The sequence below is a fragment of the Stomoxys calcitrans genome, chromosome 2, assembly GCF_963082655.1.
Source record: "Stomoxys calcitrans chromosome 2, idStoCalc2.1, whole genome shotgun sequence".
Classification (NCBI taxonomy): Eukaryota; Metazoa; Arthropoda; class Insecta; order Diptera; family Muscidae; genus Stomoxys; species Stomoxys calcitrans.
Window position 1 is genome coordinate 104,246,091 of NC_081553.1, and position 25,007 is coordinate 104,271,097.

A 25,007-nucleotide genomic window follows, 5' to 3' on the forward strand; every position below is an offset into this window, starting at 1 on the left:
TAGTTGTTCTCTTTCAGTTTTGCCGAATTTCCTAAGCCTTCTAACCTTGGCGGCACAGTTTTGACTTCATTAGGCAAATTCTGCATTCATAAGGCAAATTCCGTTGCAATCTATCCTTAGTCTCCTCCTCATCCTCATCGAGGCAACTTCTACAGAACTGTCAAGGTACTTATCGACCTCTTATCGAACGCCAGCAACTCCCTCGTCCTCCTCTGGTCGATGACTGGTCATAGCGCCTTTGCAGTCCTGTAACCGTCCACCGAGTCCCACCTCGCCATTGACGCCGCCCTGACCATCTCCCCTACTGTGTTTAGTAGCTCGACAAATGGCACGTAGGCAAGACCAATGACTGGTCTGCCCGTCGCAGACGAACCACTCCTGGCACACTCGTCCGCCCTCTCCTTTCTTGGAATCCCCTCATGCCCAGGAACCCACGTCAGCTTCACATCGTGGGCCCAGAGCCTATCCAGGGACTCTTAACAATCCTCCACGTATCTTGACCTAACCATCCTCGACCCAAAGGCCTTGAGCGCCGCCATACTGTGCACATAAATTCTGAGTTTGGAGGGCGGTAAATCCCTTACCAGAATTTCTCTTGCGGCCACTGCAATGGCACAGACCTCTACCTGAAAGACTGTGCACTCCACCGGCAGTCCCAGAGACATTCCGATATTGAGTCAGAGTAGACCTTCAATCCTGAGTAGACCTCCAATGTGTCAGAGTAGACCTCCAATCCAGTCCCTGACTCCAACTTGTAGCCATCGGTGTAGATCGAGGTCTCATCCTCCTAATGTATAGCATTCGCCCTCCATTCATCTTTCACAGGAAAACGAATCGCGAATGCCCTTACTCCAGTCGGGGCTGGTGCCAGGTAGTCGGAGATCCTCCTCAGTCTACCCTCCGCATCCACAACACCCAGAATCGAACCTTCTTCCTTCAGCATGCTGAGCTCCCTCAGCCTAAGCACGAAATTGGCGGCATAGTTCCGAATTTAGTCCTCAATGGGTTGCATATCCAGCATCACCGCCAGGTATCAGTGCCCCAGTGGGTCCGACGCAGGCCATTCTCTGGACCTTCTCGAACACCCTCGCATGCATCATCTTCTCTACGGCATTCCACCATACCAGTGCTCCATGGGTCTGTACTGGTCTCATGATGGCCGTATACATCCAATAAACCATCTTGGGGGTTACCCCCCACTTTCTACCGAACATCCTCCTGGAGGAGTAAAAAGCGCATAGTGCCTTATGGCCTTTTTCCTCGGTGTTCCTATTCCAGAACAATTTCGAATCGAAGACTATGCCTAAGTACTTCACCTCCTTCGACAGCCGCAGGGTGATCCCGTCCAAGGACGGTAGTCTGAGCTTCGGTATCTTATACCTACGAGTGAAGAGCACTAGCTCCGTCTTCCCTGGGTCGGTTCTCCACCCATTTCTGGTAGCCCATCGCGACATCCTCCTCAGTGACCTTTCCATGATCTCGCTGATCGTCGACAGAAACCTGCCTCGGACCAGCAGCACGATGTCGTCCGCATAAGCGATAATCCTCGTGCTGTCCCCACCGATATCCAACAGGATTTCAATAATCACGAGGTTCCATAGAATCGGCGCGAACACATCTCTTTGGGGCGTTCCTCTGGTCACCCTCCTTCCAACCACACAATCTTTATATTATTATGTTAGGCAATAATTATTCACATTTTTCCAAGAAATTCTTTTAAGAAAAAGATCAAAGATATTTCTCTTCAATAAATGTTGCTCAAATCAAAGAAGGGGGCGTTTTTATAGCAGCGACGGAATCATTTTAAAAAGAGCGACACCTCTTGGAGAGAAATTTTACGAAGCGCCAATACTCTCGAACACAGTAACGTATGGTTAACATCGTCATCAATGAATCGTCAATGAATGCGAACGTGAAAATTTTAACTCAATGAGAGAGGCTTTTGTATTGTAGCAGAGTCCGAAGGTAAAGCCAAGCGGTACTTCTTAAAGAGCATATTTACAAAGCCGGACACTGACGCATGGTTAACACGTGGGCCAATGACGATGAACGATGGGAATCAATACGGAGTCTGGCCCTCGACTCCGACCCCGGGTGGGAGTCTAAGTCGAAGTATTAAGCCGATGTCGGAGAGCGGTTCGGAGTCGGGGCTACCGTGCTCAACTTCGAACCAAGGTCCGACTCCGGCGCAATAGTCCGAATCTGGTTTCAAATCTCAACTCCGTTCGACTCCGCAGCCCTAGATCGAATACTGGCAAAAAAATACGAACTGAATTATAGGGCCATCCATTTTGTAGCAGTTTCTGAACGATATTAATCAGAGCGATACCTATAGAGGAGTTTTACGAAGCATACCCGCCTATGACGATGAAAGAATGGGTTTGAACTTTAGCTTGAATATTAAAACAAAACTAGCGACATTTATGGGGCTTTTGGCCATGTAAAACTTTATTACGAAAAAGTGTTGCTCAGTGATACGGAGTTTGGACTTACTTACAAAAATGTAGGTTAAGTTAAACCTTGAATCGGGCAGTTCTCATTGATAAAATAGAAGTTTCCCCGTTGGGGTCCCGATAGGATGTGTTAGGGAAAACTTGCAATGCCATCAGGTGTCGTTTTCTCGACGAGAATCTAAACCATGCACCACTAAGGATCCAATGCAATGACAACTTTTTTAAAACAGTTTTTTTTTGCATAGTAGTCTGATGAGGCCCCTGACAAAGGCCGAAATCGCGATCATTGCAGCCCGCCATTTGATACATTTAACACACCACAAATGTTGAGACTCTTTAAAGTGTTTTTGTTGTTTTGTTTTGAAATAGAAGCAAGAAATAAAAACCCATTGGTTTAAGCTGGTTAAGCCAACAACAAAAAGGCAAGGTAAACTTTAGATCCTCGTAGTACCGAAATAATTGTAAATAATTTTGAATTTGTAATTTTTTTTTTGATTTTGCCTCTTATGGCAACACTGGTTTGGTTTCAGTGTGTGTGTCTTTTGTAACTGCATACCTATTTCGAGTTGTAAAAATTGCTCATTGCAGTTCATTGTAATGGGGTGAGGGAAAATTGCTTTAATAACTGACAGCCGCGTTTGGCCATTCAAATTAGTCGCCTATTGAATGCATCTTCCATTTACCATTCACCAGGCACCATGTTTCCTTTTCCACTTTACAATAGAATGACAATGGCCTATTATAGATGACAATTTTTATCACCTACTTTACAGCTCGCCCCTCTCTCTCTCTCTTTCTTACCCCCTGCAATGAGTTTCACAACAATTTATCGATCAAAGTGCCATTTTCTTCGCCTCACTTAAGTCTTTGCTCGATGGCAAACCATTTTAATGATTTGAAGTGATAATTTCCATAGGAGAAAAAAAAAAATAATGGTAACTGCATTTTCAGTTTCCAGTCAGAGCTTTTAGTTGCACTCAAGTGCTTGGGTATTATGGCAGTATTGTCTATAAATGCCTATAATTAGATCTATTTAGACATATATAGCGAGATATGGAGTGCCAACATACACTGAACGTCCAATGCATGTCGTTGCACTTTACAAATGAATAAAATTGTAATTACCACTCGTAAATTGGCAATTGAAATTATGATGTGATGAGAGTGACTTTAATGACTGTGATGACATCTAAGATGAATGATTTTCAGACACTTGTTGACATCGATGATACAATAGAAATCAGTTTTATGTTTGGAATATAACAAAGAAAAAATAAATCAGAAATGGTGGTTACTTAGTCTAAGGGGAGGCTTAGTCTGTCTTAGTCTCGCAAATGCAGATTTGCCCATGAACATTCCCTTAAGGAACTGGGTCAAACTTCTCACATAAAGAGTACTGTCCGATTAAAGTTTACAGCTGGGTCCGGACGGCGTGCCGCAGTGCGACACCTCTTTGGGGAGAAGTTTTTACATGGCAAAATACCTCACAAATGTCGCCAGTATTAGGAGGGGATAACCACAGCTGATAATTTTTCAGATGTTCTCGCCAGGATTCGAATTCAGGCATTTGGTCGACATGTCAGAAAGGAAAGATGTGACCATCCATGAACCTGCGTCGTCTCTCCGCAATAACAGGACATTGACTCAAAAGGTGCTCGATCTTCCTAAATCCTCTCCGTCATCACAGAATGTCAAGGACTAGACGTTGCAATGATCAGTCAGAACTCCAATAAGCAGTAAAAGGTCAAGCTTCCCCAGCTCCTAGATAATCGACGTTCTGCGGAACACTTGGCTACAGGGGCTTGGTTAGCCTGAAACCCGGGACGTCAGCCCATGCTTCATTTGTGCAATTGCCATATATTGGATCCACCCCCCAAGAAGCTCGCAAAAGGGAGGAAACATTGAATTAATAACACGATCGGCGCTCATGAGCAAACTACTTCTATCTAGCTCTTCAGCATCCTCTTTTCCCGCCACCCCTTGATGGCTCGGAACTAAGCAAAGCATAACAGCCCTTCCAATGCTTTGTAAATCAGTTTCGAACTCACTTGGACCGTCACCAGAATCTTTAGAGCTGCCTGACTGCACACGTTTTTCGGGACAGTGCGTTAGAGCAGACGCTTCTGCGTAGACATTGTCTCCAGGGCCTTGTGGATGTTCACCCTATCAAGAAGCTCGCACTGTCGAAGACTCACATATTCGGTAGCCCTATCGGCGTTCCTTAGCGACTCTTTACCAGCTAGGTCGTGCCGCTTCAGTTCCCGTTATACCATAATGGCCCAGGAACCAGCGTAGACTGCACCCTTCCTATGGTTCGTAGAAACTTCATGAATTACCTAAGTAAATCTCGACATATGGCCCCATTCCAGAGTCCTCAGCACCGCTTGACTATCCGCGTATAAAGAGCAATCTCAATCGGGCAGACACTTCTGCATAGACATCTTCAACAGCGCATTCATGAACCCGAAAAGCACCGCCTAAAAGATACTACACCCAAACATAAGCCCATATGATTCCATAATCCCTAGTTTACTCCTGATCCGGTGCCCCCAACCAATTCAGACCCATCTTTCTATACCAGTGACGGGCAAAAGCATACACACTATGGCATATTATTTTTTAAATGATAACGGCACGGGTTAACTATGAACACCACACAGGCTGGAACTTTGAACTCCAATCTGTGTGGTGGTCATATGTAATTATCCTCAGAATTTCAGCTGAGAGCAATCGGGCGCGTTCACAGGTTGCCGCCTCAGTTCCCGCTATACCATAATGGGCCAGGTTCGCAGCGCCCTTCCTATGGTTCGTAGCAGCTTCTTGGATTTCATAAATAAGTCTCGACCTCACATGGCCAGACTCCATGTCCTCAGCACCGCTTAAATATCCGCGTATGTAGTAAAATCTCAATCCGGTGGGTACTTCTGCCTTCACATCATCTCCATCGCATTCAGGAACCCGAAAACCTCCGCCTAAAAGACACTAGGCCAAACCAAAAACCTACATGATTCCTTAATCTCAAGTAGACTCCTGACCCGGTGCCCCCAACCAATTCAGTCTCATCTGTCTATACCAGTGACGGGTAAAAGCATACACCCTATGGCATATTATTGTAAACATGCCCAGCACGGGATAACTAAGAACACCACAAAGGTTGGAACTTTAAACTCCGATTGTGTCATATGTAGTTATCCCGAAAAGTTCAGCTGAGGGCTACCGGGTGTGTTCACAGGTTGCGGATAGTGGGAATCTTTGTATAAGGAGTAGCTGCAACTGCAGTCGCGATCAACCAGCTGTAGCGAGTGGAGAGTCTCAGTGGGAGGCGGGAGGCACCGGCTTTTACTTAAATACTGAGTGTCTATGATGCTCGATATGACATGGCGAGTTTTTTTGGCGCCTTTAAAATACCAATGACCATCAAATTCCCGTAGCGATCGGTCCCACGGACCGGAACGAGCTTACTCATCTTTAGGAATTTGACGAGGATCGCTACCTCCACATGCAATGTGGCTACAACATCTAAAACATGTATACGTGCGCAAGAACATAATCCAAAGCAAACCCGTGGGCTTGGAAATAATTTTTTAGTGTGCCCGACACTAGTCCCGCTCATTAGCTGATCTCCCACTTGGGTTCTGGTGGAACTTTGCCGAATGCACTGTTGATGCCGTTCGTCCTGTCATGCTTTTGGGAGCCACTGTCATCCCTGAAGTATTAGTGTCCGCGCGCTCCGCCTTTGTACCTCTACCAACGTTGTCTTCCTCTGTTGGATACTGACTGGAGTCTCCAATGTGGAAGGGGTGACTCTTTTTCCCAGAGTACTGGGGGTATTTTTCTTTTCCGGAGGCTATTCTATTTTTCTATGAAGCTCCTTCCAGCATTCTTCAAAGTGTTTGGAGTCTCAGTTGTATCCCTAGGAACATCCTGTCCTGTCGGTTAATGTTCTTCAGTTTTCTGCGTTATGCTTCGTTTTGCTGTGAGCTCTCTGAGGCCAACGTTGCGCAGATGTTAGCATGTCTGCCTGTGACGCTGAACGCCTGTGTTCGAATCCTGGCAATAACATTAGAAAATAAATTTTCAGCGTTCCTTATCCCCTCCTAATGCTGGCGGCAGTTGTGAGGTACAGTGCCATGTAAAATTTCTCCCAAAGAAACAAATTTTGGAAAGTTGGCCGAAGTTCCACTTTTTAACGAAAAATTGTGTTCAGCGACGAAGCTCATTTTGGGCTCAATGGGTTGGTAAATAAGCAGAATTGTCCATTTTGGGAGTGAAGATCAGCCAGATGCATTGCAAGCGTTTTCAATGCATCCAGAAAAAACACAGTTTGGTGCGGTTTATGGGCTGGTGGCATCAATGGACCGTACTTCTTCGAAGATGAAGTGAATCGTAACGTAATTGTGAAGGTTGAGCCCTATAGTGAGATGGTATACAACTTTTTTTTGCCCAAACTGCAAGAGCTTGACTAGCACGACATGTGGTTTCAACAAGACGGTGTAACATGCCTAATTGAGAGACAAATTGGGTGAACATTTTGATTTCAAATTCGGGACCGGTCAATTGGCCGTCTAGATCGTGCGATTTGACGCCTTTAGACTATTTTTTGGGGAGCCATGTCTATACAGAAAAGCCTGCTTCAATTGACTTATTGGAAGACAACACTGAAGCATTTATTCGTGAGATACCGGTCGAAATGTTGGAAGGAGTATGCCAAAATTGGACTCAGCGGATGGACCACTTGAGGCGCAGTCACGGTCAACATGTGAATGAAATAATCTTCGATTAAAAAGAAGATTTCATGAATTTTTCTGAATTTTATGTGGTTTTTTGTTGAAAAACTTTCCTTAATAAAATTAAGGAGAAAGCATCGTTATTTTAAACTTCTTTGGCTCAAAATTGCCGGAAAATCTTTCGATCAGGGGAAAAAATCTTTAATTTGTAGTAATCTTTGTGTAGCATTCTCCAAATTTAATAGCCTGTAACCTACATTCTAATAAATGTGGTTAGTTGCTAAGTAAACATTTTTGCTTCTATCTCCATGTCGTTGTATTTGGCCGATTTTAGTTTTCCCTTCCAATTTAATGCCTCGAAATGGTCTATTAAGCATAAACTCTTCATTATGCTTACCATCACTTTGAAAACCTTTGAAGAATATGTCAATTCTAATTTTCCACTTCAATGCTAATGTTTTAATTTTTTTTTCCATCTCCCATCGATTTGTGGCATAGTGGGAAGGCACAGCAGGACATTAAAAATTTATTTGAATAGAGTAAATAATTCCGGCAGTGCTTTTACTAGAAAATCACTTTAAACCTGACACAGTGATGAGTGCTGGGAAGATGTCTGCCAGCAACCTCCACCACCACCACCCACCCCTTGGCGTATTGTTAAGACAACATTTTGGGTGCGTTCCATTTGGAGAAGCAACACAGCAATAACAATAACAGGAATACTATGCCAAAAACAAATTCAAATTAAACACCAGCTATATAAAGAGTCGGCCTACTACCAAACCCAGTCGCCTTAATATTTACACTTCAACGTTTTTGGTAAGAGAGTGTCGGAAATGGAATCATTCAATGAATGGGAATGCGTGAACATGGTCACGGAACTTGGTGAATGAAAATGATGGCCAAAGCGACGGTGTGGTGTCTAAGCGAAATGGCATGAATGAATGGGGCACACACCAGGCCATGGATTAGGAAATTTATATGTCCGTCTGTCTGTCCGTTGCCACACACACACACACGTCTCAATGGAGGCTAACTTTCAGACGTTCGAATGTCTGAGGGATATGTCGCAGAACTATTAACGATGAGACAGCAAGTGCTGGGGTCGGGTGTGTTCGCTCTTTTTCCAATTAACAATTTGTTAAATGTTTTAATATTGTTCTAGTCCGCTGCCCCAGCAAAGTGAAGTGTGAATTGGGTGTGTGTGTGTGCGTGTGTGTGTGTGTGGGGGGCTTTTTTATTTAGTAAATTTAGATAGTGTTATGGGTCATAATCACATTGAACTATCTATCGTAAGGGGTTGTTTAGCACACTTTTATTTTATCTTAATGAGGATATAAATCTATTGCCATTTTAACACTTGAACAAGTTTTGATATATGTATGTGTGTGTGTGTGTATTGTATGTTGCTAAAGTGGTACTAGATTTAGGCCATTAGGCTAATCTGTTATAGGAGGAGAAGTTGGAAAGAATCTATGGCAAGAAGTAACTGTAAGTGAGCAATTGAGGTTTGAACAAGTAAGATAGGGCTAAAGTCGGGCAAAGCCGACCTTTTTATACCCTACACCACGTTAGATATGCAGGCTAAGTCGTAAAATATAAAATGGCAAAGGCCTTAAAAGTGAAAATCGGCAGATGCATATATATGGGAGCTATATCTAAAGCTAAACAAATTTGCTATGAAATTCATCAGTCATCAGAAGAGTTATAAGAGAAAGCTTTGTGCCAAATTTTGTTCAGATCTGTTAACAAATTACCAAATTATTGAGTATTATTCAAAATCGGACGAAAATATATGTGGGAGCTATATCTGAAGCTGAACCGATTTCCATGAAATTCAAAGGCAATACCGGGGGTCGTAAGGGAATACTTTTTGCCAAATTTCGTGATAATCGGTTTACAAATGATGATATAATTGCAATTTTAGTCCAAAACAGACGAACATATATATAGGAGCTATATCTAAATCTGAGCCGATTTGTATGAAATTCGCTGATAATCTCAAGACTTATAAGAGAATCACTCGTGCAAAATTTCGTGAGAATAGGCTTACGAATGACGATATTATTGCAATTTTCGTCCAAATCGAACGAACATATATTGGGTTGCCCAAAAAGTAATTGCGGACTTTTCATATAGTCGGCGTTGACAAATTTTTTCACAGCTTGTGACTCTGCAATTGCATTCTTTCTTCCGTCAGTTATCAGCTGTTACTTTTAGCTTGCTTTAGAAAAAAAGTGTAAAAAAGTATATTTGATTAAAGTTCATTCTAAGTTTTATTAAAAATTCATTTACTTTCTTTTAAAAAATTACCAATTACTTTTTGGGCAAACCAATATATGGGAGCTATATCTAAATCTCGGCCGATTTCTATGAAAGTAACCAATAATGTTGCGACTTGAAATAGAACGCTTTTTGCAAAATTTCATGAGAATCGGTTTACAAATGTCGATATAATTGCAATTTTAGACCAAATCGGACAAACATATATATGGGAGCTATATCCAAATCTGAATCGATTTTTTCCAATTTCAATAGGCTTCGTCTCTAGGCCCAAGAAAATGCTTGTGCCAAATTTCAAAACGATTGGATGACAATTGCGACCTGTACGTTGTAAACAAATTAACATGGGGACAGACAGACGGGCATAGCTAAATCGAAACAAAAAGTGATTCTGAGTCGATCGATATACTTATCAATGGGTCCATCTGTCTTCAGGGCGTTACAAACAAATTCACTAAATTATAATACCCTGTACCACAGTAGCGGTGTAGGGTACAAAAATGTCCGCGAAGATAAATTTGAATATAACTTAGCCAAGACACACACCTGACATTTTAACAGAACTATGTTTAGTGATTAGCAAAGCACTGTTAATTTATTTTCTTTTTATATTTTAAATCAAAAAAATAATTTTTAACATGCTCTCACCTAATATTTTCTAAATCCCTTGCTATAGAATTTATCTATAACTATAAAATGCTTAATAATAACCAAACCCTCAAACCTCTATGGCAAAAATATTTTTTTTGAAGAACTATATGACCCATTTTTAAAACGATATTGCTGTGAACTCGTCATAAAAAGGTGATACAAATTTGGAATCAGAAGTCCCCATATTCAAATTATATTTCAGATCGGAGAAATTTCCCCTAAATGTTATATTTGACCATTCCAGCACAGTGGGCCATTATGTTAAATTCAAATATAACTTTTGGGGCTAAATTTCTTCGATCTGAAAGAAGCTTTGAATATGGGGACTTCTGATTCTAAATGCTCTTGGTAGGGGCTAATTCTGGTATTAGATTGTATAACCTATCTATGACGAGTTCACTGCAATGCCGTTTTAAAAATGGTTCATATAGGTCTTCAAAAAATATTTTTGGCATAGAGGTTTGAGGGTTTGGTTATTATTAAGCATTTTATAGCTGTGAAAAATTCTTTAGCAAGTGATTTTTTGAAAATATTAGGTGAGAAAATGCTTAAAATTATTTATTCTATTTAAAATATAAAAGAAAATTATTTAACAGTGCTCTGTTAATCACTTAACATAGCTCTGTTAAAATGTCAGGTTTGTGTCTTGGCTAAGTTATATTCAAATTTATCTTCACGGACATGGTACAAAAATATTTTTTCGAAATTTGGTTTTTACAGAATTTTAATGGAATTTTTAGATAATTTTTGAAAACTTTCTTGGAATTTCTTGAAAATGTTTCATCTTAAGAGGAAATTTCAGGGAAATTTTGTCTTCAGAGACAATTTTATAGAAATTTTGTCTTCAGAGAAAATTTTATAGAAATTTTTTCTTTGAAGAAAATTTTGTCTTCAGAGAAAATTTTATGAAATGATGTCTTTGAACAACATTTTGTGAAATTTTGTTTTTAGAGAAAATTTGATGGAAACCTGGACCTGATGGAATTTTTTCGTCATTACTACCGAACGAAGCGGACTTCCTAGACTTGCATATACTCCAAAAGATTAGAGGAAAGAGAGGTATTTATACTCAAGCCTGGCAAGTTATGCGACATCAAAGGCTTACAGACCTATAAGTCTTACCTCCTACTACTCAAAACCATGGAACAGATACCATGATAAAGAGTAGGACATCCAGCGAACTGTTCAAATACAAACATCATGCCTATGTCAAGACTGCAATGCAAGAGGTTGTGCATAAAATAGACGTACTCATTAGCGGCATACATTGACATTGAGGGGGCTTTAAACAATGTGCGAACCAACACACTGAGCCAATCCTTAACCAGTACGGGGTGAAGTGGGTTCTGAGAAAATGGATAAACAATATGCTAAGGAACAGGTGGATAAATTGTGGTTTCCATGACATAAAGATAAGAGAAAAATTGGCACAGAGCACGCCGCAGGGAAAAGGTACCGAATCTGAGGTTTAAGTAAGCAGAAGGGTCGAAAGGATCTTGGAGATGACATATGACTGGGCTCTATTCGAATCCAGGTTTTCACTATTAACCCAGAGAAGACTGAAATCTTCCTGTTCACGAGGTAGACGAAGGTTTTCTATGTGAAGGGTAATTTTTAGAAGATATAGGAAAGTTTTTCGAAAAAAAAAAGAAAAACATAAAATTCAGTAAAATACATGAAATCTTTATTTGAGTCGACAGTACGGTCCATATAATTCAATGTTTGAAGATTATTTCATGCAAATGTTGACCGTGACTGCGCCTCAAATGATCTATCCGCATAGTCCAATTTTTTGCAAACTCTTTCTAAAATTTCGGCTTGTATCTCACGAATAAATGCCTCAATGTTGTCTTCCCACGCGTCAATTGTAGCGAGCTTGTCCGTATAGACATGTGCCTTAACATAGCCCCACAAAACAGTCTAAAGGCGTTAAATCGCACGATCTCGGCGGCCAATTGACCGGCCACAACGTGAAAAAAATATTCACCAAACTCGCCTCTCAATAAGTCCATTGCTAGGCGTGCTGTGTGGCGTGTGCCATCGTCTTGTTGAAAACCACATGTCATGCCAGTCAAGCTCTTGCATTTTGGGCAAAAAAAAGTTGGACAGCATCTCACGATAGCGCTCGCTATTCACAGTTACGTTACGATTCGCATTATCTTTAAAGAAGTATGGTCCAATGATGCCACCAGCCCATAAACCGCACCAAACTCTGATTTTTTCGGAATGCATTGGAAACTCTTGCAATGCTTCTGCCTGATCTTCACTTTAAAATCGACAATTCTGCTTATATACGTACCCATTGAGCCAAAAATGAGTTTGGTCGTAAAAAGAAAGAAGCGCCCGATGAACTTTCTTAACAGTGCACGCATTTTCGGGAGTTAGGTTTATATGATTGCTATATCAGATTGTAAACCGACAATGCTTGGCAGGGAAGTTGAAAGTCAAAACAGCGAAATCGGATGAAAATTGAGGCCTCTAGGGGCTCAAGAAGTCAAAATCGGGGATCGATTTGTATGGGAACTATATGCAAATATGAACCGATATGGCCCATTTACAATCCCCAACGACCTACATCAATGAGAAGTAGCTATGCAAAATTACAAGACGATAGATTTACGCGTTCTACTGTTATCGTGATTTCGTCAGACGAAGGGACGGACGAACGGATGGACGGACTTGGCTAGATCGACTCAGATTTTCGAGACGATCAGGAATACGTATACCTTATGGGGTCGCAGATCAATATTTCGAGGAATATATACAAATATAATTTTTCTTCAAAACCATTCTCCAAAACCTTTCTCTCAAAAAGAACAGTCCGCTTAAACTTCTGGCTCAGTTATAAGGACTCACTTTTGTTTGCTGAGTTTGAATGGCGTGCTATGTGGCGACATTTCCACATAAAGAATTATGACTCACCAATTTCGTCGAAATGATTAAAGCGAAAATCACCGCTAAAGTCTTTTTCTAATGTTCTTGCCGGAACTTAAACTCAGGCGTTCGATGTCATAGGTGAACATGCTTGCGTCTAGCGCTTCAGCGAATTAAAGACTAATGGGCTTACGAAATAATCGCGTAAGCGAATCAATGGAGTATTCAAACAGATTTCTTATAAATTAGTAACATATTCGAATTAATCGCGCATGCGTCACATTTGCTAATGAGAATATATCGCGCATGCAAATAAATTGCGCATGCCAATATATTGCGCATGCAAATACATTGCGCATGCCAATAAATTGCACATGCAAATATATTGCCCAATTTATTTGCATGCACAATTTATTGGCATGCGCAATTTATTTGTATGCGCAGTTAATTCGCATGTGCAATTTATTGGCACATGCGAATTATTGCGCATGCAAATAAATTGCGCATGCCAATAAATTGCGCATGCCAATAAATCGCACATGCAAATAAATTGCGCATGCCAATAAATTGCACATGCAAATTAACTGCGCGTACAAATAAATTGCGCATGCCAATAAATTGTGCATGCAAATAAATTGCGCATGCCAATAAATTGCACATGCGAATTAACTGCGCATACAAATAAATTGCGCATGGCAATAAATTGTGCATGCAAATAAATTGCGCATGGCAATAAATTGTGCATGCAAACAAATTGTGCACGAAAATAAATTGCGCATGCAAATGAATTGTGCATGCAAATAAATTGCGCACGGCAAATGAATTGCGCATGCAAATGAATTGCGCATGCAAATGAATTGCGCATGCAAATAAATTGCGCATGCCAATAAATTGCGTATGCAAATGAATTGCGCATGCCAATACTTCGCGAATGCAAAAAGAACATTCAAATTAATTGCACATGCAAATAAATCGCGCATACCAATAAATCGCACATGCAAATAAATTGCGCATGACAAAAAAAAATCGCTCATGCGGATGAATCGTGCATACGAATAAATAGCGAATGCAACTAAATCGCGCATGCAAATTAAATGAGCATGCATATAAATCACTTATGCGGATTAATCACGTATTTAAGTAACCGCGAATTTTTGTATATTGTTAGCGCGGTTAATAAGAATTTATCACGTATTCGAATTCGAAGCATGCAACCGAATGTCCTCCTATGACGCTAAAAGCCTGTGTTTAAATCCTAACGAGAATATCGAGAAAACATTTTCAACAGTGGTTATTGCTCCCTAATGCTAGCGGCATTTGTGATGTACTATGCCATAGAAGTTATGTAAAGACTTATCCCCAAGAGGTGTAGCTCTGCGGCACGCCGTTCGGACTCGGCTATAGAAAGGAGTTCCCTTTGAGCTTAAACTTGATTCGGACAGCACTCATTTATAAGAAGTTTACCCCTGTTCCTTAATGGAATGTTCATGGGCAAATTTGCATGTAAGCGAATGAATCGCTTATGCGAGTAAATCGCATATGCGTACTAATCGGTTATGGGAATTATACACGTATTAGTCGCTTTTACGAAGTAATCGCGTTACCGCTTCAATTGTATTAATTCAAAAAAATCGCGTATGCGAAATAATTGAGAATGCAAATAAATGGGGTAGGTGAATTTCTAGGAAGAATCTCTAAGAAATCTCCATAATCTTCAATTATTAAAGCTATTGCCCGTTCCAGAGTCCATTGCCTGCTGTGATTTATTTCCTTATGAGCCTAGGAATCTTTGTAACTATTTGGCGCTGCACACCCAATGTTTGTGTTTAATTTCCAAGTTTTCTAACACTTTGGTAGGGGGTCAGGTAAGGTCGTAAAACTTTGTCCTTTAATTTCCCCGAAAAAAAAAGCAAAGCAAAAGAAAACAAAAACCTAAATGCTTTCCGTCCCATAGTAATTAGTAGGAATTACGAAAATAACAATGGCTCTCTCATGGAAACATAATTTTTGGCCATCTTCTCTTCACCTTATGACACGGCCAATGTGTGTTTATGTGCCATAGTCCAACGAACGAACGAACGAACGCAATGTGGCTCACATGTGTTGGCCATAAGACCGCACTTGGCAAATAACCATGGCGCAGAATAATCCCAGCAATACACGCATCATATCGTAGGCAAACATACCGACAGACGGACGGACGGACGGACTAACGCCACGTTAAGCTATGGCTGAAGCGCAAACATACAATATTTGCTACTTATGGCGAGTATACAAATACGAGTACATACTCTGTTTATGGACAAGTTTGGACATAAAGCTCATGAAAGTTTATATTTTAATCCGTATTTTGTATTGATTTGTTTTCATGTACGCCAATAATGACAGAGTTTATGTACAGCGACGACAATGATGTGCGTCGTCTGCCACTGTCGCCACCGCTATTGTCGCATTGCCACATATCCGTGGTAGCTGGGACAGTAGCTTGGAGTTTTTGGCTTACTTTGTGGTATGGTATGGTGGTTTTTCGGCCAGCAGCCATGTGCCCATGTGCTATGGCATTGGAAGCTCAACAAAACGGGAGGGGGTGGTTTTAAGTGAAGGGGTGTGGGTGAGGGGTTGTTAAAGAAGAAGGAGGTGGTGCTAGGTTTGGACGACAGTCGTTTCTCTACATATTTGGCGAAAAAACACAGTACATGGCTTTGGATAGTGAAACCACTTATTTGTTGTACAAATACAAGTTAATGCTGGCCAAAACAAAAAACTACAACAACCACAAAAAAATGAAACCAAACCAGACTAGACCAGGCCAACGCACCACCACCACCACCACCATTGCCACCAGTTCCCTGACCAACTCAACCAACACCCCAACTCACTTATCCGTCTGAGTATTTTGGTGGCAGTGGCCCTGCTTCTTGGCCCACCACCAACTGTAATAATGATAAGCAAAGTAATTGGATTCAAAGACAACCACACTGTTGGGTAGGAGGCAACTACCATGCCTCCAAGTAATTGTAGTGTTTAGGGTAAATTTGCATGGACGGACAGCTGGTGATATTGGTCATGCTTGGAAAATGCTTAAATGGCCCGGCCATACCCATTAAGGGCGAAGGCCAAGGAAATGGAACTTTTAATAAAATTATTGTAATTTATGACTCATATTTGGCTGGCATTATTAATGGGATGTGGAATATCCCAAAGATCCTGTTACTTCTTAATATTATTGAAAGGAGCTTGCATTGCGTTGATTGTGGTTATGGTATACAAGAAGTGGAATAAATGGCATTATAATGGTGGAATTAATGAACATTAGATAGGCTTACAGAAGAGGAGTAAGAATTACCATCACGGAATCAAATGCAGTATTTAATCCCAGAATCTAGAAGACTTCTGATGATAAATTTCTATGGAAAAACAAAATTTTAACGAAGTTTTAGTTTTATATAAAACAAGTAAAAGCGTGCAAAGTTTGGCCGGGCCGAATCTTACATAGCCTCCACCATGGATCGGATTTGTCGAGTTCTTTTCCCGCCATCTCTTCTTGGGCAAAAAAAGGATAAAAGAAAAGATTTGCTCTGCTTTAGAGCGATATCAAAATATGGTCCAGTTCGGACCACAATTAAATTATATGTTGGAAGCTTGTGTAAAATGTCAGCCAATTCGAATAAGAATTGCGCCCTTTGGGGGCTTAAGAAGTAAAATAGAGAGATGGATTTATATGTGAGCTGTATCGGGCTATAGACCGATTCAGACCATAAAAAACACGTATGTTGATGGTGAAGAGAGAATCCGTCGTGCAAAATTTCATTCCAATCGGATAAGAATTGCGCCCTCTAGAGGCTCAAGAAGTCAAGACCAAAGATCGGTTTATATGACAGCTATATCAGGTTATTGACCGATTTGAACCACACTTGGCACATTTGTTGGATATTATAAAAAAAACACGCCGTGAAAATTTTCTTTCGAATCGGATAAGAATTGCGCCCTCTAGAGGCTCAAGAAGTCAAGACCCAAGATCGGTTTATATGGCAGCTATATCAGGTTATGGACCGATTTGAACCATATTTGGCACATTTGTTGAAAGTCATAGCAAAACACGTCGTGCAAAATTTCATTCCAATCGGATAAGAATTGCGCACTGTAGAGGCTCAAGAAGTCAAGGCCCAATATCGGTTTATATGGCAGCTATATAAAAACATGGACCGATATGGCCCATTTACAATACCAACCGACCTACACTAATAAGAAGTATTTGTGCAAAATTTCAAGCTGCTAGCTTTACTCCTTCGAAAGTTAGCGTGCTTTCGACAGACAGGCGGACGGACTGACGGACAGACGGACGGACATGGCTATATCGATATAAAATGTCGCGACGATCAAGAATATATATACTTTATGGGGTCTCAGACGAATGTTTCGAGTAGTTGCAAATCCAATGGAGGAGGGTATAAAAATCTATTTGTGTTTGTTTGTAGGTTTGTTTGTTTGTGTGTTCCTTATAGACTCAGAAACGGCTGAACCGATTTTCTTGAAATTTTCACAGATAGTGCATAATAATTCCGTGGTGAAAATAGGGTACTACATTTTTTTGATATCTGAAGGGGGGACGGACTCTCCCCCTTACCCTAATTTTCAGAAAAGCCAGTTCTCGGAGAGGTGTAGTGCGATTTAAGCGAAATTTTGCTTGGGCTCTTATAGTAACCTACAAACAAAAATTTTGTATCCAAATTTCGGATGGGGTACCTAGGGTGGATGCCCCACCCCAAACCCTACTAAATATATATTTAGACCAATCACGACAATATGGGACTCAAATGAAAGGTATTTAAGATCAGAAAACGTATCTGATATGCAATTGTCGGACCAAGTGTTTGGGGGACCACCCCAATCCCAAAAACACTCGTTAATCGGACATTTTTACCGACCATGGCAATATGGGACTCAAATGAAAGGTATTTGCGAGTAGAATACGAATGTGATATCCAAAAGTGGGACCAAGTTTTTTGGGGTCCACCCCTTCCCCAAAACAGCCCCCAAACAGGACCAATTTACTGACCATGGCAATATGGGACTCAATTAGAAGGTATTTGAGTGTAGAATACGAATCTGATATCCACATGTGGCACCAAGTGTTTGGGGGGCCGTCCAATCCCGGGAACATCCCCCAAAGGGGACAATTTTACGACCATTGCAATATGGAGCTCAAATGAAAGGTCTTTGGATGTAAAGCACGAATCTGATATCAATATTTGGGAAAAGTATCTGTGGGGCAACCCCACCCCCATAACACCACCAAAATAGGAAGTATTTGCTGACCATTGCTATATGAGGCTCAAACCCAAGGTAATTTAGAGCAGAACGCGAATCTGATACATATTTCCAAAGCCAAGTCACCAAAACACCCTCCAAAACGGTCATGTTTACCGACTATGAAAATTGGGGCTCAAATGAAAGGTTTTTGGGAGTAGACCATGAATTTGATATAAAAATTCGAGACCAACTGTCTAGGTGACGTCCCACCACCATAACAACCCCCAAATAAGACAGTGGAGCTCTATATTCATAGTTTTTAGGGCCCATGCCCCAAACCGGATATATTTGCTGGCTTTTGCAACAAGGGTTTTAAATGAATTGGGTATTTGAGATTTGAAAACGAATTTGATATCCAATTTTGAGGCCAATGGCGATATGGGGTTCAAATACATGAGAATAGAGCATGTTGCTGAAATATTTTTAGGGCTTAGTGTTTGGGGGACCACGTAACTCCCCATTACACCCCTAAATTGGGCATATTTACCGACCATGTTAATGTGGGGCTTAAATGCATGGTATTTGGAGGGTAGAGCAAGAATAGATACCCACTTTCGGGACCAAAGGGGTCTACCCCTTTTCCCAAAATACCCCACAAACAGCAATTTTTACTGACCATCGCAATATGGGGCTCAAATAAATGTATTTGGTATTCCCCAAAACACCGCCCATGCCAATATGTGACTCAAATGAAAGGTATTTGAGATTAGCATGAGCAAGCGCAGCGGGGCGGGCCCGGGTCAGCTAGTTTCTTATATAATATCATTGCCAAGTCTTGGATCTTGTCGAATATCGAAATCGTTCTTTTGATTTAATTTAAGGGTCTAAAAAACAAATTCGCTTAAATCACTGTTCCCACTTCTGGGACCTAAGATTTCTTAAAATTGTATTGTAGGGAGTTTTTTTTTTCTGTTTAACATGGAATTTGCCAAAACGTGTTTCAAACACTTAATGGCTTCATGAGAGATCAAAGGCTTTTTGAATATTCAACTAATCAACTCATCACGGCTGTCAAAGAAGCCATTTGCTTGAGGCTGTTTCGCGGGACAACAATCGACTTTTGCCATTATTCAATAATCGTCATTAGGGAGTGAATTCCACATCACGTCTCCTCCCACCCATAACATTCAAGACATTTATGTTCAAATATGTACGACACGCGTTATTGATGTTTCGCACATGTTTTTTGCATATGCTTTTGTTCCTCATTTACCCTTTCCTTGTGAGTATCTTCAACCATATGTTGGTCATTGCATTCCTGGCGAACAGTTCAATTTGTTATCCATTATAACCATGTGGCCAAGTTTCTTGTGTGCGGTGGAGCGAGCGCGTGTGCGGTGGAGGATTATGGCCTATGTGTATTCTTCTGTGGTGACATTTTTCTACCATCTTCCAACGTGAGGCTCTACTTGAGTTCGTAAATTAAAAGAAAACAATATGGCTTGTGGCCGAACATTGCACGCGTTGTTTGCTTTCATAAAAACGTTTTACATTAACCGAAATTCTTTAAAGTGACAGTTGAAGAAATGCTCGAGATGACGCTCTGGCCAGTAGGTTGGGTGAACAAACGATAACGCGGCCATAATACTTACTTAGTGTTTTGGTGGTGTATCAAGAAAGCCTGTATTGGACAGTAGCAGGGGATGGAGAATGAGGAGGAGGAGATTGCGTTTCCTTATAAAAATTTAATTTTAATGGAACAGTTGGTAAAATGATGTGAGATAACAAAAATCTTAACTGAAAGCAAACAATTATTCAAACAACAATGACGATATAAAAGTACGTCGTGCACCAATTGTTTACAGAAGGAGGGAGGTGAAATATTTTCCGAACGTGATAGACTCGGGTAAAGGTTTATGGCAAATTTGCCCATGAACATTCCATTAAGGAACTGGGGCAAACTTCTCACAAATCAATGAGTGCTGTCCGATTAAATTTTTTTAAGCCCCATGATAAGGGATCTCCCTTTTATAGCCGAGTCCGAACGGCGTGCAGTGGAGCGACACCTCTTTGGGGAGAAGATTTTACATGGCAAAGTACCTCACAAATGTCGCCAGCATTAGGAGGGGATAACCACCGTTGAAAAATTTTCTGATGGTCCTGCCAGGATTCGAACCCATGCGTTCAGCGCATACGCGGACATGCTAACCTCTGCGCTACGGTAGCCTCCGGCTTAATCTTTTTAATCTTCTTTTTATATTGGGTTGCCCAAAAAGTAATTGCGGATTTTTCATATAGTCGGCGTTGACAAATTTTTTCACAGCTTGTGACTCTGTAATTGCATTCTTTCTTCTGTCAGTCATCAGCTGTTACCTTTAGCTTGCTTTAGAAAAAAAGTGTAAAAAAAGTATATTTGATTAAAGTTCGTTCTAAGTTTTATTAAAAATGCATTTACTTTCTTTTAAAAAATCCGCAATTACTTTTTGGGCAACCAAATATATATGGAGTTTTTCAAAAAACGGACAGTCACAACAGTAGTGTTGAGTCTAATGGTGATTTGGATTGTGCAAAAAAATTTTGAATTTTTTCGACATGTTGCACTAAAATCTCAATTTTGTGTTCGTTAATGGCCCACTGTGGCCAACTGGGAAATAGTAGGCTGAAACCGTAATGGCCAATATCTTGGTTTCTTTAATACTTAGGGCTTCAAATTGATTAGATTCGGAAAGAGTGTGATCCATATTATATATCCTGTAAACGGTTTCAGCCCACTATTTTCCAGTTGGCCACAGTGGGCCATTAACTCTGAAAAATGGGGCATCATATCATCATTTGGGGGATGTTTTTGATGAGAGGCGGTCCACCAAACCCTTGGTCCCATATTTGGATATCAGATTTGTATTCTACATTCAAATTCCTTTTATTGAAGCACCATATTCCCATGGTCAGTAAAAAAAGCCCTGTTTGGGGGGTGTTTTGGGAAAGGGGTGAACCACCAGAAACGTGGTCCCACATTTGGATATCAGATTCGTGTTCTACTCGCAAATACCTTTCATTTGAATCCCATATTGCCATGGTCGTTAAATATGTCCGATTTAGGGGTGTTTTGGGGCTTGGGGTGGTCCCCCTAGCTCTTGATCCGACAATTGGATATCAGATACGTTTTCTTCTCCTAAATACCTTTCATTTGAGTCCCATATTGTCGTGATTTGTCTAAATATATGTTTGGTAGGTTTTAGGGTGGGGCAAGCATTAGAAGGGGAAAACCACCGCTGAAAATTTGTATACCCTCCACCATAGGAGGGTATACCCATAGGGGGTTATACTAATTTCGTCATTATGTTTGTAACTACTCGAAATATTCGTCTGAGACCCATAAAGTATATATATTCTTGATCGTCGTGACATTTTATGTCGATCTAGCCATGTCCGTCCGTCCGTCTCTCTGTCGAAAGCACCCTAACTTCCGAAGGAGTATAGCTAGCCGCTTGAAATTTTGCACAAATACTTCATATTAGTGTAGGTCGGTTGGGTTTGTAAATGGGCAATATCGGTCTATGCTTTCATATAGCTGCCATATAAACCTATCTTGGGTCTTGACTTCTTGAGCCTCTAGAGTGCGCAATTCTTATCCGATTGAAATCAAATTTTGCACGACGTGTTTTGTTATGATATCCAACAACTGTGCCAAGTTTGGATCAAATCGGTCAATAACCTGATAGCTGCCATATAAACCGATCTTGGGTCTTGACTTCTTGAGCCTCTAGAGGGCGCAATTCTTATCCGATTTGAATGAAAATTTGCACGAAGTATTTTGTTATGATATCCAACAACTGTGCTAAGTATGGTTCAAATCGGTCCATAACCTGATATAGCTGCCATATAAACAGATCTGGGGTCTTGACTTCTTGAGCCACTAGAGGGCGCAATTATTATCCGATTTAGCTGAAATTTTGCATGAGGTGTTTTGTTATAATTTTCAACAACTGTGCTAGGAATAATTCAAATCGGTTCATAACCTGATATAGCTGCCATATAATCCGATCTGGGATCTTGACTTCTTGAGCCTCCAGATGGCGCAATTGTTATCCGATTGGAATGAAATTTTGCACGACGTGTTTTGCTATGATATCCAATATATTAATATTGTACGACGGATCCTCTCATGACCATCAACATACGTGTTTATTATGGTCTGAATCGGTCTATAGCCCGAAACAGATCCCATATAAATCGATCGCTCTATTTAACTTCTTGAGCCCCCAAAGGGCGCAATTCTGACATTTTACACAGGTCTCCAACATATAATATAATTGTGGTCCAAACCGGACCATATCTTGATATCGCTCTAATAGCAGATCAAATCTTTTCTTATATCCTTTGTTTGCCTAGAAAGAGATACCGTGGCAAGAGCTCGACAAATGCTCCATGGTGGAGGGTATAAAAGATTCGGCCCGGCCGAACTTAGCACGCTTTTACTTGTTTCTGATGGTCTCGCCAGGATTTGAATCCAGGCGTTCAGCGTCACAGGCGGACATGCTAACCTCTGCGCTACGGTGGCCTCCCCGCCATCCTATGGTGGTGGGTATAAAAAGTGAACGCATTTTATTTGGATAGGAGCATATAATAGGCATTGCTAGTAAGTTTTTTATCCGAAGACGAGGATGCGATTTTTACCCATTATTTGGTCAAAACGACTAAATGTGGACATATGGGCATGGTTCAATTGAAACTGCAAAAAGTGTAACACTATGAGAGGATTGGGGCGAGATTTGTAAATGTTTTTTTTTGTGTATGCACACCCTACTTACCTTCCTTTTAAATCACCTAAACCTATTACTCCAGAAATATTTATGTATTTATTTCTTCTTTTCAGATAACTTTTTAAACGCTACAACTTTTAATGGTTACACTCTTTATTGACCATTGGATACTAAAATAGTCAAAAGACTTTTCGTGTCATTTAAACCAGCCGATAGAGAAATTAATAAGTGATCCATTATTCCACACAACAGCAGGATTCCTTAAAAGGTAAGTCCAAGGAGGAAGAGTTGAAATTTATAAAAATATTTATCATAACTTAAGCCTTATGTTGCCAAAGTTTTGAGTTACTAAAAAGTAAACAATTCTATTTTTATCATTATAATCACTGGAGTATGATGAATTCCAAATTTAATTGCCCACAAAGATTAGAAATGTCTATTTTAAGTTTCTTTTGATATTCGTCTACTTAAATATTTTGGTTAATAAAATGTTTAAACAATGTCTATGGACCGTCAAACGAGGGTTCAATGCTAATTTAGGTAAATGAATTTAAAAACAATCTATAGGGTGACCGATGGTATGTTTTACACTAAATAAACGTACGACCAATCTGTCTGGAGCACCTCAAATGATGAACTTAAATCCCCCTGCAGTTTCTTGAACTACAAAGTTTGGTTAATAAAATAGAGTGAAATTCAAAAATTTCAGAAGAAATTTTCGTTTAAGATTTAATTTTGTTAGAACTATGACGCATGCAACATTGTGGAACAGCGAAACGGTCGGTAGGACAACAAAAATCCTATGGGGTGATCCAGATCGTGAGAAGACGAGGCTATTACTGAAAGGAAGCAAGAAGGAGGTCAGTATAGCTATTGGTATCATAACGGGACACATAGCACTAGGAGTTCCCTTATGTAAAATCGGTGCAGCAAGTGATATCATGTGTGGGGCATGCGGGGAAAATGATGAGACGTTGGAGTATTTCCTTTGTCATTGCCCGGCTTTCGAGTCTAACCGATACCAGTACTTAGGTGGAGACACAATATCAGACATGAACCACATTAGGGGGAGTGGTATTGAAAACAATTAAGGATTTTGTAAGAAGCACGGAATTCCTAACTTAAAATTTTCTTTTAGAAGGTTACTTTATACTTTTTAGAGGCCACAACAAGCCGATTACTGGTTTAGGTGTATGTCCATAGTGGCATGGGGCGGACTAATATCTGCACCCTTTTTTCAACCTAACCTAACCTAGAACTATCTTCTAATATATAAAAATCAATTTGTGTTTGTTTGTTTGTGTGTTCCTTATAGACTCAGAAACGGCTGAACCGATTTTCTTGACATTTTCACAGATGGTGCATAATGATCCCGTAGTGAAAATAGGGTACTACATATTTTTGATATCTGAAGGGGGGGCGGACCCTCCCCCTTGCACTAATTTTCAGAAACGCCAGAGATGGGTGGTGCGATTTAAGCGAAATTTTGTGTGCTCTCATATAGTACCCTGAAAATAAAAATTTGGTGTCCAAATTTCGGATGGGGTACCTAGGGGGGGCTGCCCCACCCTAAAACCTACCAAACATATATTTAGACCAATCACGACAATATGGGACTCAAATGAAAGGTATTTAGGAGAAGAAAACGTATCTGATATCCAATTGTCGGAGCAAGTGCTAGGGGGACCACCCCAACCCCCAAAACACTTCTAAATCGGACATATTTACCGACCATGACAATATGGGACTCAAATGAATAGAATACGAATCTGATATCCAAATGTGGGACCACGTTTCTGGGGGTCCACCCCTTTCCCAAAACACTCTCCAAACAGGTCTTATTTACTGACCATGGGAATATGAGGCTTAAATAAAAGGTATTTTAATGTAGAATACGAATCTGATATCCAAATATGGGACCAAGTGTTTGGGGGGGCCTCTCACCAAAAACATCCCCCAAAGGGGACAAATTTACGATCATACCAGTATGGGGCTCAAATGAA

At 40.6% G+C, this 25,007-nt stretch overlaps 1 long non-coding RNA gene across 1 annotated transcript in view; it reads left to right on the plus strand.

Moving 5' to 3' along the window:
- Positions 1-25,007, plus strand: part of LOC131994924 (uncharacterized) — a 235,973-nt gene that overhangs the window by 17,354 nt on the left and 193,612 nt on the right. Inside the window, exon 2 of the long non-coding RNA XR_009396966.1 lies at positions 23,118-23,272. This is a non-coding gene — a long non-coding RNA (uncharacterized LOC131994924). The remainder of the gene's footprint in view (positions 1-23,117; positions 23,273-25,007) is intronic.